Source organism: Pinus tabuliformis, chromosome 8, assembly GCF_031772625.1.
Source record: "Pinus tabuliformis cultivar Carrire ecotype Pingquan chromosome 8, CPIR1, whole genome shotgun sequence".
Classification (NCBI taxonomy): Eukaryota; Viridiplantae; Streptophyta; class Pinopsida; order Pinales; family Pinaceae; genus Pinus; species Pinus tabuliformis.
The window spans coordinates 1,103,490,050-1,103,507,672 of NC_142294.1; the positions used below are offsets into that span (position 1 = coordinate 1,103,490,050).

Sequence of the window (17,623 nt, forward strand, 5' to 3'; positions counted from 1 at the left end):
ATACTTTTCTTGATGCAACAACCTTCGTGACAAGAGTGCATGAAGTGAGTGTTAAACATGTCTATGTGATGACAACCACTCATATGCACACAATTCCCTTGAAGAAAAACAACATTCCATTTGTATGCCAAACAACAACTGCTATGCCCAAAGGTGACACATGTTGCATAAAGGTGAGAACATGAACAACTCTTAAGATCAAGGATGGGAAGCTTGAGATCATCAGCTTACCAACAAGTGACCAAGGAAGATCGATCGTAGGATCCAAGGTAGGCTCCAAAATTTGCATGCGAGCCCAAATTTGGGAGGGTGGTTGTAGTTGCTACAATAGATTCCCCCAAAAAATGTTGAAGATTTCAAATTCCACAAGATTGGCTTATTCATCAGTTTGTTCACCCTCACTTTCCTCATCCTCAAATGAAGAGTTTGGCTCAACGACATTAGTTGGAGCCAAATTGTTTGGGAATTGAGAAGAGCTTGGCTTATCTTCTTCACTTTTCTTTTTGGGAAAAGGCTTTCCTTTGGAGATATAACTCGATTTTTGGGCCCTTTCCAAGGTGGTGATTTTGTTCATGATAACCCTGTCACGTGCATTGGCTTCTTCAGTGAACTTTTCCATCCTTTTGAGAATGGCAAGGAGAGTTTCCTCATGTTGATCTTTGGACTTCTCCTTCTTGATTTCAACTTTAGCTCTTGGGTGATCATTGATATCAACCTTTGAAATTCGTATGTTCTCTTCAACTTCCATTGCCATTTCTTTAGCCGTGACCAAAGTGGAAGGTTTCTTACTCGTCAACACATATGTGAGGTGCCCACCCACTGCCTTTATGAATTTATCAAGCATGTTGGCTTCAGATGGCTTCAAATGATTAGGTATATCTTTGACTATCCTATCAAACTTCTGAATGAACTCTCGCACATCTTCCCTTCCCTTGGTTATTTGGTAGAATTTTTCAATGTTGAAGGTCCCTTGGGCATTGCATGACCACCTTTTCATGAATAGGTCTTCAAATTCATCGGAGTCTTTTATGCATGCAGGGGGAAGGCTAAGGTACCAATCTCTTGCTTGTCCCTCAAGTGATAAGGCAAAAAGCATTGTGAGCCTATCTTCATCAAATATCATTCTAGGGGACATTTGCCAGAAAAAATTCTTCAACAAAACCATGGGTAGTCCAAGTAGCATCCCCCTTGAATTTGGGTAACCATCGGTTATATTTTTCAGGTAGTGGCTTGGGATCATTACTCAACTTCAAAGGGGAAAAAACATTAACCAAGTGTCTTTCACTCTTGGTAATTTTGGGTTGATCCTTTTCGGAGTCAGTGCTTGAACTAGATGGCATCTTTGGAGATGAATAGTTGACCTTCTCAAATTCAGGGAGAAGAGCGGTTCCAACGAGTGATGGAGTTCGCTCTCCCCTTTTTGCAGCAGCCCTAGTTAAAGGAGGAATGTTGTCGCCTTCATGTAAACTAGGGGAGTGGAAAATGAATGGAGTCGCCAGAGCAATATTTTATAAATGTCGTCAATGAATCAATTCCTCAATGATTCACTAGTGAGGTAGACATGCTTCCTCCCCAACAATGGCACCAAAATGTTACCACTGAAACTAGCAGGGGACGTAAGGGGGATACCTAAAGGGAAAATTCTAAGCCAAGGGTAAAAAGTGGAGACTTAGCCCATTGTAACTTCAGCTAAGGCTCCCTTCTATTTGCAAACTTTCACCGATGGGAGGAGATCCGGTATATTATGGGGTCACCGATGAAGGATAAGTCAATGAAAGGATGTGGAGTGACCTAAATAATCCCTTTCCCGGAAGAGTTAAAAAGATACAGCTTGCTTGCTTTCTAAGCAAGGTACAATGTCTTCTAGGGAAAGGAAGGGAGGATTTGAGGGTTAGGTTTATGGGATATGACTTATGAACAAATTTCCCAATCCCTAAAATCCTTATTGAAATTGGTATCCTGGATGGTTCTTGAAGAATTGTCTTTTCAAAGGAACGAGACCACAGGGGACCAAGTGGACCAAGTGTAGGGTAGGGGAGAAGAGTGTGGCAACTAATGATTAGCCCTAACCTGTACAAGATATGGAAATGGATCAAAGAAAGAATATCCACTTAAAGGTTTGAATTGATTCAATAAGGTACTAGCCTTTGGGGATGTTAGGAAAAATTTGATCTCGAAGCTAGGGCTTGGCTTTTCTCACAACTCCATCGTCGGAATGGCCTCAAATTTGGAGGAGGTTTTGAGGAAACACCAGCGCAGGAGACCCTACGAGATCGAAACTTTGGATGGGTAGTTTGCCAGTAAAATGATGCCCTAGGTGACCCAACTTGGCTAGATTTGTAAAAAGGTGAAAAGATATGATTTTAGGTGACCACCTCTTTGTAGATCAGCGCCTTACTCTTGGGAGAGTGGAGTCTATGTTGAATATGAGTGAAAACCTTTGGTTCTTGGTCAAGGAGGCCTCAAGACTACTTCGTTGGCCTTCTAGGTCAAAGATAAGCAATCTTGCAGCTTTTATACTTCAATGTACAAAGGAGATGGCTTATCAAGGTCAATTCACTGTCAGAATTACCCCTAGGAGATTTCGTTCACATTACATGGCCCATACATTGAGAGATGTTATAATAGAGACAAAATTCCATAATTTAAAGCAGTGAATGCATGCAACAATTAGCCCTAAAAATAGCGAAAATCCCAATACAATGTATATGACAGAGTAAAACAAGAATAACATTAAAAACATGTACTTACATGTAACATAATATATCCAATCATCCACAATTGACAAAAGAGAAGCTCCAAGATAAAATAAACCAATATCCACACATCAAAATTCATCCATAAAGCTCCAATTCATCCTCTAAAATAAGTGCGGATTTTTCAAGAGAGAGAAAAGATCCAATCCAAAGTGATGGTGAACAAATAAATTTATCTCACTTGTATTTATACACTAATGAGGAGTTCGAATTAGCCTCCTTGGCCAACATAAGCCCCAAAACTAGCTCATAATTGAAGGAATAAGCCTCTCAAGAGGTCAAATAATAATCTATGCATGTCGTAGGGCCCTCTAAGAGGTCTAATGAGGTCCATGGGTGCCACAATGAAGAGTAGGACCCTCAAAAGTAGTGGACAAGGGGTTGGCCCCTTGTAATAACCTGTGGTGTTCCAAATGACATGTGGGGGTACACAAGTGTCCTCATGGGTCTCCAAACAAATCGAAGATGCTTGTAGGTCGCTTGCAAGGGCTAGGATGATAGTGTAGGTGATGCCACATCATCGTGCAAGTCTTGGATCATTTGCCAAGTATATGGTGCAAATCTGGGGCTAGCTGGGAATGATGGATCAGGTGCATCTTCATTGACCAATAAGTGAACCACGAGCAATCTCTGAATGGCTGTGGGGATCCATGGAGTGCTGTCTGCTGCCGTGCAAGCCCATGGCTCTCAATTCACACCCTACATTTGCCAACGTAGCCCTCTGGATTATTAAGACCCTGTATAAGGAGACCAAACCCAAGATGGAGACCATCTGCAATCCTGCATAAGATCCAATGCATCCCCTAGTCTTCCAGTACAACAAGTCATTAGAGAAATCAAGTAAATGAGCTTACCAATCATGGAGCATAGGTGGGGACTTCATAATGGCCTGCCCTTCCATAATGGGCTTCGAGATGTGCCAATGTCTATGAAATTCCAAATGGGGTTAACCAAGAACCCTATTAGGTGGTTTCTACTTCTAAAGGGGTATATATTCAAGGTACATTTTTCAAAAGGTGGTGGAATGTGACAGATAAGTGAATGAAGTAGGGGATGAGAAGGGGCAACCGTGGGTTACATGCTGAGGTACAAGGGTAGCTAATGAGAGGGAAGCCCACACTTGGGTTTATAATGTATAGGAGGGAGCAATCGTGATACATGAGGTGCCCCAACCTTGATTTTTCCACACTTCTTTATATGCCTTTTGCCTTTTATGATTTTCTTTTATTAACTGCTCAGGTTAAGAGCATGATGTATAAGATATAGCAGTGAATACCCCCTTTAAAGGTAGGGCGGTTCATTGCCCATCAGGGGTTGGGACAATCATGGGTTCCTATATGATGAAGGAGGTTCATAAAACCTATAGGAACTAGGGTGAAAGCTGTGATGATCAGGTAGAGCTCATGTATTGGCTTTTGTCCACATGCTAAATGTTTTTGTCCCGGCCATCTTTTGCACTTTTTGGTACATTTTCCTGTTGAATGTTGCCAAATATGCTTTTATCTTTCTTTTTAGTTGCATCAACCTCTAGACTACATTCTAGGTCATGATCCAAGGTATGAGTAAGGGGAAGGGGCAAGCTGATCCTATGTGGACCCAATGGAGGAATGTGGACCCAGGTGGGAGAAATGATGAATGGAGTAATAATGAGTGGAAAGAGGGTAATATAAGAGGATAAGGGAGCGGGACCACACATTCAAAATCAGGGTTTTTCATGAAATACCATCCCTAGAGCCAAACGGTCAGTAAAAGAGATCCCACGGGACTAGAATGCAAGGTTAATATCCAAAAGGGGTCTAGGGGACAAGGGAACAAACCTAACCCATTCTTTCCGTTGAAGCCCCCCATTAATCCATGCCCAAAAGTGTCCATGATAAGAAAACTACAATACTTAATTACCAAATGACAAGGCATACCTTTAGGTTCGGGAGACCCACCTTCAAACATGCGATCATGGAAGATGGGCGAGTGACGACATGGCTGGCTCAGGGGGTAGAGAAATGGCAGAATGAGCTAGCTGGTGGCTGCCGGTTGAGGACCATCTTGGATTAAAAAAAATTCTTCTAGGGATATCACCCACAAAATGGTGGGTAACAAGTACAATAGGTCGAAGGGCCATTGAAGAGGCCTAGTGGAGTCCAATGTGTGCCAAAGCCTCCAAACATAGTGATAAAGGGGGTGGTCGATATCATAGTGATAAAGGGGGTGGTCGCTTGATATCGAAGGAAATGACCTGTGGTGCCCCCAAGTGGCTATGGGGGCATAAAGACATCCTCACGGGGCTCCAAATGGATCGAATAAGCTTGTATCCCATCTGTAAGGGTTGAAACAATGATGCAAGCCCTCCCTTTGTCTCCCATGGTGAGACACATCCTCATCTGGGCCTCGGATCAACTGCCAAGTGTGTGGTGCAAAAGTGTAGCTGGCTGGGAAAGGTGGTCCAGGTGCATCATCATTGTCAAATAAATGGAACATGAGCAAGAAACTGAAGGATCCGGTGGTGTGGGAATCTGCTCTCTGCTATGGTGGAGGCCCATGGCTCTCACTGCTCACCCTATAAATGCAAATATGACCCTCTTGAGGGCTTGGACCCTGTATAGGGAGACAAACCCCAAGATGAAGACCCGTTTGCAATCCTATATAAGATCCAATTTGTCCCCTCACCTTCCAGTACAACAAATCATTAGTGCAATTGATTAAATGAGCTTACAAATCATCGAACCAAGTGGACACTTCATAATGACATCATTGAACCAAGTGGACACTTCATAATGACATGCCCTTCCATAATGAGCTTTAGAATGTACCTGTGTCTCCAAGTTAAAGAAGGAGGTTAACCAAGGACCCTATTGTTAGTTTTTGTAGCATTGGATGTGTTTTAGCCACGAAATTTGGTGGAGAGGTTAAATACATGAGATCTCCAAAACTTAGAAATCTTTTCTGGAAATTCCACCTAGAGATGACTTAATTAGATTATTAGCCGATTTTTAAATATTTCCTAAGTCTAAATTTAGGGAATATGGCTAATTAATTAGAATTAATTAAGTCAAGGTTAGAATTCTCTAGAAACTCACACAGATCGATCCAGAAATGATCTGAGCCATCAATTAAGGTTTAATCTTGGCCGTTGGAATCCCAACGGAAAGACATAAGAAGGGATCGATGTGGTGATGGAGAATGCACTAGCCACTTGGAGAATTTTATTTTCTAGAGTAGTAGTAGTCAGTTGCCGAAGAGTTCAAGCTTCAGTGAGGCAGTGTAGATATTAAGGGGTAGGAACAGTGATCCGGAGGAAGTTTTCCAGATTCGGAGAGGCAACAACAAGAGGGCCGAGTTATTCCCAGTGAGGCAGCGCAAAGGACCGTGCAGGTTATTCAGAGAAGCAGTTCCATTTGCTGGTGAGAAATTCCTTCTCAGTTCCAGAGGTCGGGCAGAGGGTCCAGAGTGCTGGACAGGTGATTTCCTCAGCAGAGACAAGCATAACGACTTCATCAGAAGCAAGTTGGAGGCTTGACGTCATAGGGTTTGCCAGAGGCTGACGCAGAGGGTCTAGAAGGCCGAGTTTTTTGAAGGAAGTTGTGCCGGGATTACTTGTGGAAGAAGGGTAATTCCCTTAAAATAATTTTGCCCAGATTTTCTTGTTGTTTGGATTACTAGTTGGGCATCCATAGATTGTACTCAGATTTTCACTGCTGCATAATAATAAAACCCTAATTAGTTGCACCGGTTTTCCTGCATTGGCTTTTTTCGGTGACTTTTGTCCAAAAACCACGGCGTTAATTTTTATGTGTGTGTATTTTATCAGTTCCAATGCTATTTATTTTGCATAGTTGGATTTGTTTTGGATGCAGTGTGTTTATTTTGATGTTGTTGTAGCAATAAACTGAATAATTAATTTATCAGTTAGAAGAAATAATACCAGTTGCTGCAATAAGATTCCAGTTTTGGAATTTTCACATGGTATCAAAGCGTGAGTGATTAGCCGGGAAGCTCAGAAGCAGAGAAAGAATTTCACTGCTCAGAGGAAGCAGCAGACTGAAATTCTTGAGGTAGCACAGTGCTCAGATAGGCAGGCCGAATTGCTGGGCCAACAATTCGACTTTCAGTTGCAAGGGTGCGAAAAATTTGATTTGCTTAGGAGAGATTCCAACAGTGAGAGGGAGTAGTTGCAGCTCAGATTTTCACTGAGAAAATTTCTGGTTGGACGTAGAGGGTTTCTGCAACAACAGAAGCAGTGTCGGGTGGAAGAGAAAAGCACACACAACAAAGGGAAAATTTCTCTCAGGGAACTTCGAGTCTCAGAAGTTCAATTTTTCCTTGCAGATTAGTAGTAGTTGTGAGCAGATCTTCTCACTCCAGAAGGGAGTGTGAGTAGCAGAGCAACAATGAAGCAGAAGGAAAGAGGGGATTTTCGATAGTTTTCGAGATGACTACTATTGGGCTTAGAGATCAGGATAAGTTGGATGGATCATCCAACTATGTCATCTAGAAGCCCAGGATGGCTTTCCTTCTGGATGAATATGGCATGAAAGCCTACATTGATAATGTAGTGGCAGTTCCTCAGGATGCAGACCATCTCAAGGAATATAGGAAGGAGATGGTGTGGGCGAAGCGTTTGATAGCGACCAAGGGAATGGCAAAATAGATGTGGGACGCTCTCTCCACATTATACCAGGTTACTTCCGAGCAACGAAAGATGTTCCTAGAGGAGAAGCTGAGATGCATAAAGATGTAGCAAGGGGAAGGCATAGATCCTTCCTCACCAGGGTTTAGGAAGTCCGAGACCAACTTTCGGCTGTTGGGGTAGGGCCTCAACCTTCAGAGATAGTACGATTGGCACTCAACAGTATCTCAGAGGATTGGTAGGTCTTCGTCCAAAGTATATTGGGCAGAGATGCTACCAGGATGGGACAAAATGTGGGCTGATTTATAGCAGAGTAGTTGAGATGAGCTCTTCAAAAGAGCTTCGTTAGTGGGAGCAGTAGCAGCGAACAAAAGATGGTGAAGGAGGAGGAGAATGTGGCCTTCGCATCTAAGGGTCCCAGTCAGGGGCAAGGGGAGCAAAGAAAGAGGGACCTATCAAAGGTCAAGTGCTTCAGATGTGGTGAGCTCGATCACCACATCGCACAGTGTCCTCTCAGGACAAGTAGGACCAGCAGACAACGTCAACTGAGATCGACAAGTTGTCCTCTAGGTTGGACAAAGACTTCGTGATGATGGTAGCCATACCTCTAAGAGTGAGGTGGGGTGACTTGGAGTTGTAGCCCTAGAGAGCTACAAATTGGGTAGGTGTTGTAGCGGCTACAACCACCCTCCAAAACTTTGCCTTAGTGTTTTGGAGCCTCCCTACCAACCTTCACAGCAGCTTGCCTCGCTTCGTCAAGTCCTCAAGCTTCAGTGTCTTTCTTTCTCAAAGGCAGCTTGTCGATCACGGTTTGATCCTTTCCCTTCACAGGCTACTCATCCGAACTTGGTCGAGCTGTAAGCTGAGCAACTTCCTAATGAACTTTGCGCATTTCTGGAGGGAAACCAGCCTTTCCCTCCAGGAATTGCTCAATTCCCTCTGACAGTTTGTTGGTCTCCTGGGTTGTGCAATCCTGCCAGCCAACCCTCCTAGTAGGAATTGCACAATTTTTCCAATCATCAGGCAGTTCAACCCAAAATTTGCGCAAATCTAGGCAGAGTCAGCTGCTCGGCCCAGAAATTGCACAATCCCCTTGGGCAGTCAGCCTAGCTGATATTTAGGAATGCACATTTTTCCCCAGCAGTCGAGCAGTCCCTTGCATGTGCAACTGAGTTGACCGGTTCCCTCTGGTACCGAGCAAAACAGACTTGCATGCATAGGCTGCTTCTCCCAAGGCAGCATGCAAAGGCATCCCTTGTTTCAGGGATCTATGTTTAGCAGTTGGAGGTTACATGCAAGGAACAATTTAGAAACCTCCCTCCAACTGTCACTTCCCCTAGATTTGTGGCATGTGCGTTACAACCTCAATGTTATCAAAACTCATCAACTGGACGCTGCTGAGCTCATTCCTCACGTCAAACTTGTAGCTCTGACATCCCACATCACATCTAGGAGCAATCGGCACATTCAACTCCACTGTTTTGGGGTAAGATCACTTCCCATGCCTTGTGCTGCATTTCTGTCACTTTCTGGGTTTTCACTTGTATGAGTACTGTTTGCTTGATTTCTTTGAACACCTGCTGTCGTTTACATATATTCTAGCTTTTCCTAGATCTGTTTCAATTTTCGTTGCTATCTCACTGCTGTCGCATGCATGAAACTATTTTGCACGGACGTTCGCCCAACCGGTGAACAACTTCACCCACATGCATGTTGACCTGTTTGCTCAATTCTCCATTCATGTTTTGCATGCACTGTTTATCACTTCTGCTATCACTTAGTGTCTCCATGCATTTCATTCGACTTACTTGCTTTCAATTGCTCGTCAGTGAGTCGGGCCAACCTTGGCCCGATCTCTCCGTTCACCAAGGCTGCGTTGCGCAATCTGGAGAAGGAAGGTTCACCTTCCTCTCCAGATTTGTGCATTTTGGCCCATCACTGGCCTCTTGGACTGAATAGTGCATTTCTGGAAGTCAGTGGCTGCTTGGCCCAAAAATTTGCATAAATCTGTCCTTGGGCCAGCAGTCTTTCCCAGTTGGACTTGCTCATTGTGCAATCCAAGCAACCAACTACTCGACTGGACTGTGCATTGCGCAGTTCTAGCAGTTAGTGAGTCTCTCAACAACCCGAACTGTGCCTTGTGCAGTGTTCGTAGTCGATCTCCTGACCTCCTGACCGAAATTGCGCAACCTTCATGATCATTCACCCAGGTATGTTGCAAGTGGGTTCTCGTGTTCATTTTGGTTTTTGTCTGACGGATTGCTTGCTATGAGTGTTGCCATGTCTCCAAGTATCACAGGTGTTCATCTGCCTCTCAGCAGTACAGGTACAATGGTTTCCAAGAGAGCAGAGACGAAGACACCATTCAAAGCACACTTGGGGATGTAGTCGATCAAGTGTCCATGGGCTTACCTACTCACGAAGACATCAAGTTGTTCGTGGACAAGGACATCAAGCAACAACATCACAACGAGCAACATCATGAACATTAGCTGAAGGTAGCATACCGAATGCAGTGAATGCAAGAGGAAGGTTGTTGACAACATAGAGGCGGAGCAAAGTTGCAGGATCAAGTAGATCCATTGATAATGAAAGCAACTTTGGAGACTCAGGCTATGAAGTGACGACACAACTTGAAGATCACGCAAAGGCAAAAGATGGAACAAAGGAGGAGTTGCATGTACTGAAGCAACAACTCGGGAAGAACATGAAGCTGCACAGACAGTCCAATGAGTTGCAGCAGGAACATGAATAACAGTGGGCGCAACATGCACTCACAGGTGAAACTGCGCCAACGAGTTAAGAATCCATCCTCGCAGCTGACACAGAGCAAACATGGTGAGCAGTGTTGTTGATCGCATGCAAATGATCCAGAAGCATGCATGTCGTTGAGCGCATGCATGCAGTCCAACCCATTCAACACACTCACCAAAGCGAAGACAAGAAGAAAATCCAATTGGGGCTGAACATGCGCTTCGGCAAGTCGATGCGCATGACCACCAAAACACACTTGAAGATCAGCATAGACACTATGCATCAGTGTGTCGTTGGTTCAACCGTACCCAAGAAGACCATGCGCATGTTAGCATACGAGTTGGATGAAGGGGCCGAACCAATGCATCAGTTGCAACGGAGGAAAGAGTTCGGTTCAGCAAGATGTCACCATGAGGTGCATGCACATCATCACGGACAACCAAGCTTGGCATCAGCGCACCAACTTCACCATCACAAGCCAATCAAAGAGTTGGTCTCACCACAACGGACCGAGTGTCAGTGGTGTCTTGCAAGGCTTTCTCAAGCCATGTTGCCTCACATGAGTACCTGTGCATTGTAATGTTGAGTCATGTCAAGTGTAAGTCAAGTGTCAACAGTTGGATGTAACAGTCATAGAGTAGGTGAAGAGTCATGAGGGTAGTTGAATTGTCACAAAGGGGAATGTTAAGGGTCACCCCACCCTTTGCTATAAATAGTCCCTCATAACTCATTGTAAGGGATTTTGGTCAGCCAAGCTTCTACTAAGACTATCTTGAAGAAGGCTTGGACATTATTGTAACGTGCCTTGGCTTCTCCACTGCACGGAGCTAGTACATCTCTTTGGAGGAGTAGGTAGATGTGGCTGTAACGTTCTACTGATAGGGCTAGCAGTTTTACATGGTGTATTGTATGATTGTGACTTACACTTCTTTATATAATAAAAGCCAACACATTTTCATGCATATGTTGTTATTGTAGTTGGAATGCTCCGGTTTCCTTAATGATATATGTTGTTTAACTTACGTACTTGTGTATGAACTAATTCACATGAAATTATATGAATACTGTTGTTAATGTGTTGCATATGTTGTTAATGTTGTCATCGTCCGTGTCGACTGCTCTACCGGACATCAGGCAGACCTTCCTCATGAACCTGGTAATATCTACCGTCACACTCGTCTCGGACTGATTCGTGAGTGCTGTTTGTGTTATCTTACCTTGTATGTTGGGACTGCCGCATCCGTGTCGACTGCTCTGCCGGAAGCTGTGCATGTCCTTTGTGTTGTGTGTTCTTAGCCGAGTTGGGACTGATCCCTTTCAACTTGGAACTCACCTTCACCTTCCTCTCCCTTTGAAGTGTTGGAACCTCTCATATTCATTCCTTGACTCACTGCATCAGTCACACCCTTGCTACTGACAGAGCTATCTTATTTGCCTCTGTGCGACATCGCAGTCAAGGTATTACCTTACGACCCACTGCTAGGACTCCTACACCAAATGGTCTGAGGTCTAATTGGGACTTCTTACCAGGGAGATCCCCTTGACATGTTGGTGGGTCCAACATCGTCAACATTTTTGGCGCTAGAAGGAGGGCCTGATGAAAAGCAGTGTCCTCTCATCTAGTTTTGAACCTTTGCATATCTTTCATGGAATCTTGCATTCTTCTTCCCCCGAGGTGTTTTTCGAATCGTGAAGATGTCTCCATCTCGGGGAAGCTTTTCAATCTCTTGTCCACTCACACGTACGATGGTGAAGGCGAAGTGGCATGGCTTGAGCACTTACATAACTTCCTTTCCATGATTTATGAGGAAGATGAGTTTACTGACGAACAGGCCGGTCTGCTGCTTGCATTCACACTTCGCGAATCCCCATTTCGTTGGGTGCTCAGCCTACTAGCTAACATCGTGCACTCATGTGAGCACTTCTGTGATCTTATTGAAGACATGTTCCATCATTTTGATCCAGACCATCTTGACCGAAAACTGTTACAACAACGAAAGGCCCCGCATGAATCTGTTATTGATTTTTGGCAGCGCTTCCATGACTTACAGTTTCAAGCTCCGAAGAGCCAGATGAAGTTCGCTTATCTCTGGGACCGGTTCAAGTACTGCCTTAAGAAATCTTCCCGTCCCAAGAGAAAGCTTGATGTCAAACCTCGCTCAACCTTCTTTGTTGATGGAACTGCACAATCCCATGCAGGAGCAGGCACTGTCTCAACGGACTGTCCGCCTCCCTTTCATTAAACAGTTCCACCATCGCCTAGTGATGTTGAGGATCATGTTCGCACATCTGTTCATTCTTCACACCCTCCCAACATCACTCCACTCAATTTTTGTGCAGAGTTGGTTGTTAGTCCTTCAAGTTCCCATGTGCATTCTTTTCTTCGACCTCTGTCTTCGCACTCAAGTGTTCCTCCGGATGATGCTGTCTTGTGTTCGTACATCCCAGACTCTTCACTTGTTGTGAACGAGGAACAACCCACTGATGGAGTTGGTGCTGCACAACCAACATGCGCTGTCATTCATGAAGAGTATGAGTGGGAGAATCACCAGTGTCAAGAAGCTTGTATAGGCCATGATCCTCTAGAGCAACAACAACCGTAAGACAAGTTTCCCTGTCAATAATGGAGCACTTGTGTGCACTGAACACTACATCGAGCTGAGAAAAGTTCCTCATAATTTGGCTAACAGGAAGCAGATTAATTTCCATACCAAGAACATAGTACACATTCAGGAAGATGAATGTGCACCCATCAGATTGGATCTGAACTGTACCTCTGCCAACCATTGTGTACTCCTCACTTCTGCCAAATACCACAGAATCACTGAAAGATGAGAAGTCAGTAAACCAGTCACGCCTATGAGAGAAATGACATGATGCACCAGAGTCAATGTACCAGGCAGAAGATGGGGCATGATCTGAGGACCTCTTAGCCATAAAGGCGTAAAAGGCAGATTCCTTCTGCAACATTCGCTTTCTGATGTGACCCTCCCTACTTCTTCTGTTCAGAAGCAATCCTCTGTCGGCAATCTTTCTTCATGTGGCCGAACTTGTGACAGTAATTACACTGCACATTTTTCTTCTTAGCAGGATCAGAAGGCTGAGAAGCACCTTTCTGCTGAAAGGACTGATATTTGGCAGCAAAAGCATTTTCTAAGGATGTTGATGAAGCACCACTACCAAACTGTTGTTTCCAACGATCCTGCTGCAGGATTTTGGTGCATAACTCCGGAAACTTCATATCAAAATTAGTGGAGGTAATGTTGAGTGTTTTTATGAAGTTCTCATAAGGTTTTGGTAGACTTTTCAGAGTGATGACTACCATATCTTCTTCCTCCATGGTCCGACCAATGGCTTCAAGCTGATCTCGAATGTCTTTAATCTTGTTAAGATGTTCCTGTAAAGACATATGTTCGTCCATCATGATGGAGAACAACTGATTCTTTAGAAAGAAAGCTCTACTCTTGTTGGATGTCTCGTGCAATTCCTTCAAATGTTGCTAGATTTCGGCAGCTGTCTTGCCGGAAGGAATCTGTGGTAACTGATCATCAGTCACAGAGAGTTTGAGAAGCATAACAGCCTCTCAATTTCGATCATCAAACTTATCTTGATCTGCACCAGGTGTACCAGGACTGAGCTCTTTGCCCAAAACGAGCTGGTCAAGATGCCTATATTAAAAAATGGTCAACATTCTCTGTTTCCAGATGTTATAATTGGTGCCATTAAAGCGTTGACTGCCTTCCAACATCAGGTTGGTTAGCGAGGCCATCTGCACGTTTCCCAAGACACAGAAAACAACAAAGGAGTCCGGCATGAATTTCAATGCAGATGCCGGCTGATCCGGACAAAGTCTGACAGGTGCTGGTGCAATATGAAATAGAACCAGAAATGCATGCTGAGAGAGATTGATACGGGCAGGCGTGGGCAAAAAAAAATAAAATTTGAAAGTCAGAGCTACCATGCGTTATTCAATCTGCAATAACTGCACTGAAAATGAACAAACAGTGGCCTTTTTTTTCATACGCGGCCTGCATCGGTTCGGTGTTTGATTACAGCTCCCCGGAAATCTGAAATCTCACTGCCTGATATTGACAAAAGCTCTCATTTATCGCAACGATAATGATAGCCACGGGAAACTCAAGCCTCAATCCTGCAATTCTAGCGGGGCAAAAATCCGATGCGGAGAAGATCGCCCTATACTTCCTTCACAAGAAAAGGTATGAGCCGGTCGACCTCGGAACTATAAAGCCCTGCAAAAAAGCATTTTTCGCGCATCGGATTTGCATGCACAGATACGTCTGTATTGAATGTGGGCGGCAAGTGTTACGAGCAAAACAACTCATAGCCTGGTCGATGCCAGAGTCCTGGTCATCGGTTCGAACCCCAAGGCCACAATCGGAAGCCGCTAAGATTACTTGACGGTAATGCGAGGATACCGTGGACGGCGCTACGGAATGCTTGTTCTTCCTGCACTCAGCACACACCGGCACGTTCCTGAGCATCCCCACCCGGCCGTCCAATATTTCTGGCAAATGCGAGGTGTTATTCGATGCTCTCAACGCTCATCCACGATGACTGGCAGACTGTGACGTCGAGTAAAAAAAACGCCCTTCACTACCCCGAAACCCCAATCAGATTTTGACCAATAAATACAACATAGGTGGTGTTCCGGTGATCTTGACAATCACGGGTTCGAATGCGCTTAAGAAACCTACTACGACCCCCAACACAAGCCATGCAATATCGCCAAAGAGAAACACACCAGTGGTTGGGAAATAAATGATCCTTGGCAACGTGGACAAGGAAGAACGAAGCGGCAGCACGAACCAGAAATTTCGAAATGAAGCAATTTTTTTTTTTCAAACAATGAAAAAAATTCGAAAAAATTACCCGAGCTCTGATACCATAATCAATGAATGAATTGAATTGATTTACAATGAGCAATGAAGCTCAATAAATAATACAAAAGTATTTACGGAAACAACAAGTTTCTACTAAGAAAATAGAAACAACAAGTTTCTAATAAGAAACTGCTAATAAGATCATAGACGATCTTATCTACATAAATGAGCATTAAACACTAAAATAACATTATTCTAATAGTTGTCTTGTGTTCGTACATTCCAGACTCTTCACTTGTTGTGAACGAGGAACAACCCATTGATGGAGTTGGTGTTGCACAACCAACATGCGCTGTCATTCATGAAGAGTATGAGTGGGAGCTTGAACATCAACACTCAGCGAAGGATGACACCCTTCCATTCGAGCCCTCTCTGTTCTTTCCTGGCTTCTTTGGTGAACCTGCCATCCATGATTTTGCATGTGTCTCTTCATCCACGGATGCACCCATTGTTGATCACTCGCAGGACTCACCGGATGCTAGTCCATCATTCGACAATGGAGAGGATAAGTTATTCATTGAAGATCCACTTGATCCTTCATCTGTCTTTTTCGGAAACACAGAGGATGAGTTCGTTCGCTTTTCATCTACCCCTTTGTTTGATTCATCTAATCATGAGGATGCCGAAGAATTCATTGATTTTTCTGATCGTGGTGGTCGTGATTCATTTGCTTCCATTTTTTATCACGATCATGAATCTATCGCAGTTGATCTTTCGAAGCCACTGGTTTATGATGATCTACCTGATGATGAAGTTGAGACACCCAAGACTGTCGAGGCACTTTAGCCCGAGCTGATGGTTATGTCAAGTCCTCGCTCTCTTGGGGTTAGTCTCACTTTCGATCATGAAACTGTTCAATCACCTAAGGCTCCTCATCACTCATCTGTATGCATTGAAGATCCATCTCACACATAGATCACACTTCCTCCACTTGAACTGCACGATCCCATTGCTCATGCATTGGAGGAGTCTTACATTGCAAGCACTCATGCACAACGCAAGTTATCTTTGTTTCTTTCGTTTGCTTGCATGTCTCAGTCAAGAGTGTGCTTTTGCTTCAAAGTTGCACGTAGTGTCACACAACACCATGATAAGTCCACGGATTGTTCGTCATGCACATGCATTCACTTATGTCCCGTTTTGAAACACAAAGTGTGGTTGTCTTCATTATCATATCTTTCTTGTATGTTAGTCCGCACAACTGGGTTACTCATGGACCAAGCTTTCACCCACATGGGTCTACCAATGCGCCGATGGCTGCATTGGAAGTATCACTTCACGTGATCAGGCCCATGCACTGTTAGTGTAGGAGTAGGAGTAGTGTTTGCTTTTAGTTGTTTGCTTGCATGCTTGTTTGCTTACATGCTTTGCTTACCTGTTTTTGCTTTCAGTTTTACTTCTACTCTTGCTTTGCTTTGTTTGTTTCGTTCGTTCGTAGGTTAGTTTGCATGAAACCATGTGTGACTCATGAAACGAGCTGGGTAAAGTACAAGAGGGTTTGTACAGCTATCGCTACTTGGTTATCTGTCATCTTTCCTTTGTATGATGAACTTATTACTCTTAGTCCATGATACATCGAAGGAAAATATGTACTGTTCGAAGTGAACCTTGGTGTAAACACAACGCTTGCGTGCTAACTAGTGTCACCTTCTCTAGTCGATTGTTTTTGGGTTAACCCTTGTCAGCTCAGTCAAGTAGAGTAAGGTGAGGGGGAAAACCTTAACAGGCACGTCAGAGATATAATAAACTACTTCTCTGCTAGAACAACCTCCTTTGCTCTCAATAAGTTGGGATCCCTCTTCCATTTTTGAAATGAATAAGTGCTATGCACAGTAAAAATGAAAAAAAAATGAAAAAAATGAAAAGTCTAAAAATTCAAAATGAAAAATGAATAAGGCGAAAGAAGAGAAAGGCTTCCTGCGCGGGGAGGTGATGCAAGCAACTCCGCCGAGGTACTCACCAGGCTCACTGGCAGCAGAGCCATGCTTGTGTTCCTATGTGATTCCACCAGGGTACTGTCTAAGCCTGCTGGCAGTGGAGCAACACCAGATATGAAACTAAGACTCTGACGACTACACCTCTTGTGCACCTATATACCCCTCAACCCCAATCGAAACAACTGTGTTGCCTTGGCTTGGAATGTGTGTCAATCGACCAAGGGCTTGGCAGATGCTACATCTTACAATCAAGTTAGTGTGAAACCAAGATGAGCTAAGAACTGCACAATACTTCCAAAGGTGTTAGACTTGCTTTTTACGAACAAGGTCTATGCAGAGAGCTGGAGTTCTAACAGTGTGTCGCCAAGTGTTGTAGCGGCTACACCCTCCAAAATTTTGCCTTAGCCTGTTTTGGAGCCTCCCTACCAACCTTCATAGCAGCTTGCCTTGCTTCGTCAAGTCCTCAAGCTTCAGTGTCTTTCTTTCTCAAAGGCAGCCTGTCGGTCACAGTTTGATCTTTTGCCTTCACAGGCTGCTCATCTGGACTTGGTCTAGCTGTAGGTTGAGCAGCGTCCCAGTGAAATTTGCGAATTTCTGGAGGGAAACCAGCCTTTCCCTCCGGGAATTGCGCAATTCCCTCTGACACCCTAT

The 17,623-nt window shown here is 44.1% G+C and overlaps 1 protein-coding gene across 8 annotated transcripts in view; it reads left to right on the forward strand.

The window, feature by feature from the left end:
- Window positions 1-17,623, forward strand: part of LOC149239196 (uncharacterized) — a 381,661-nt gene that overhangs the window by 161,019 nt on the left and 203,019 nt on the right. The window lies entirely within an intron of this gene.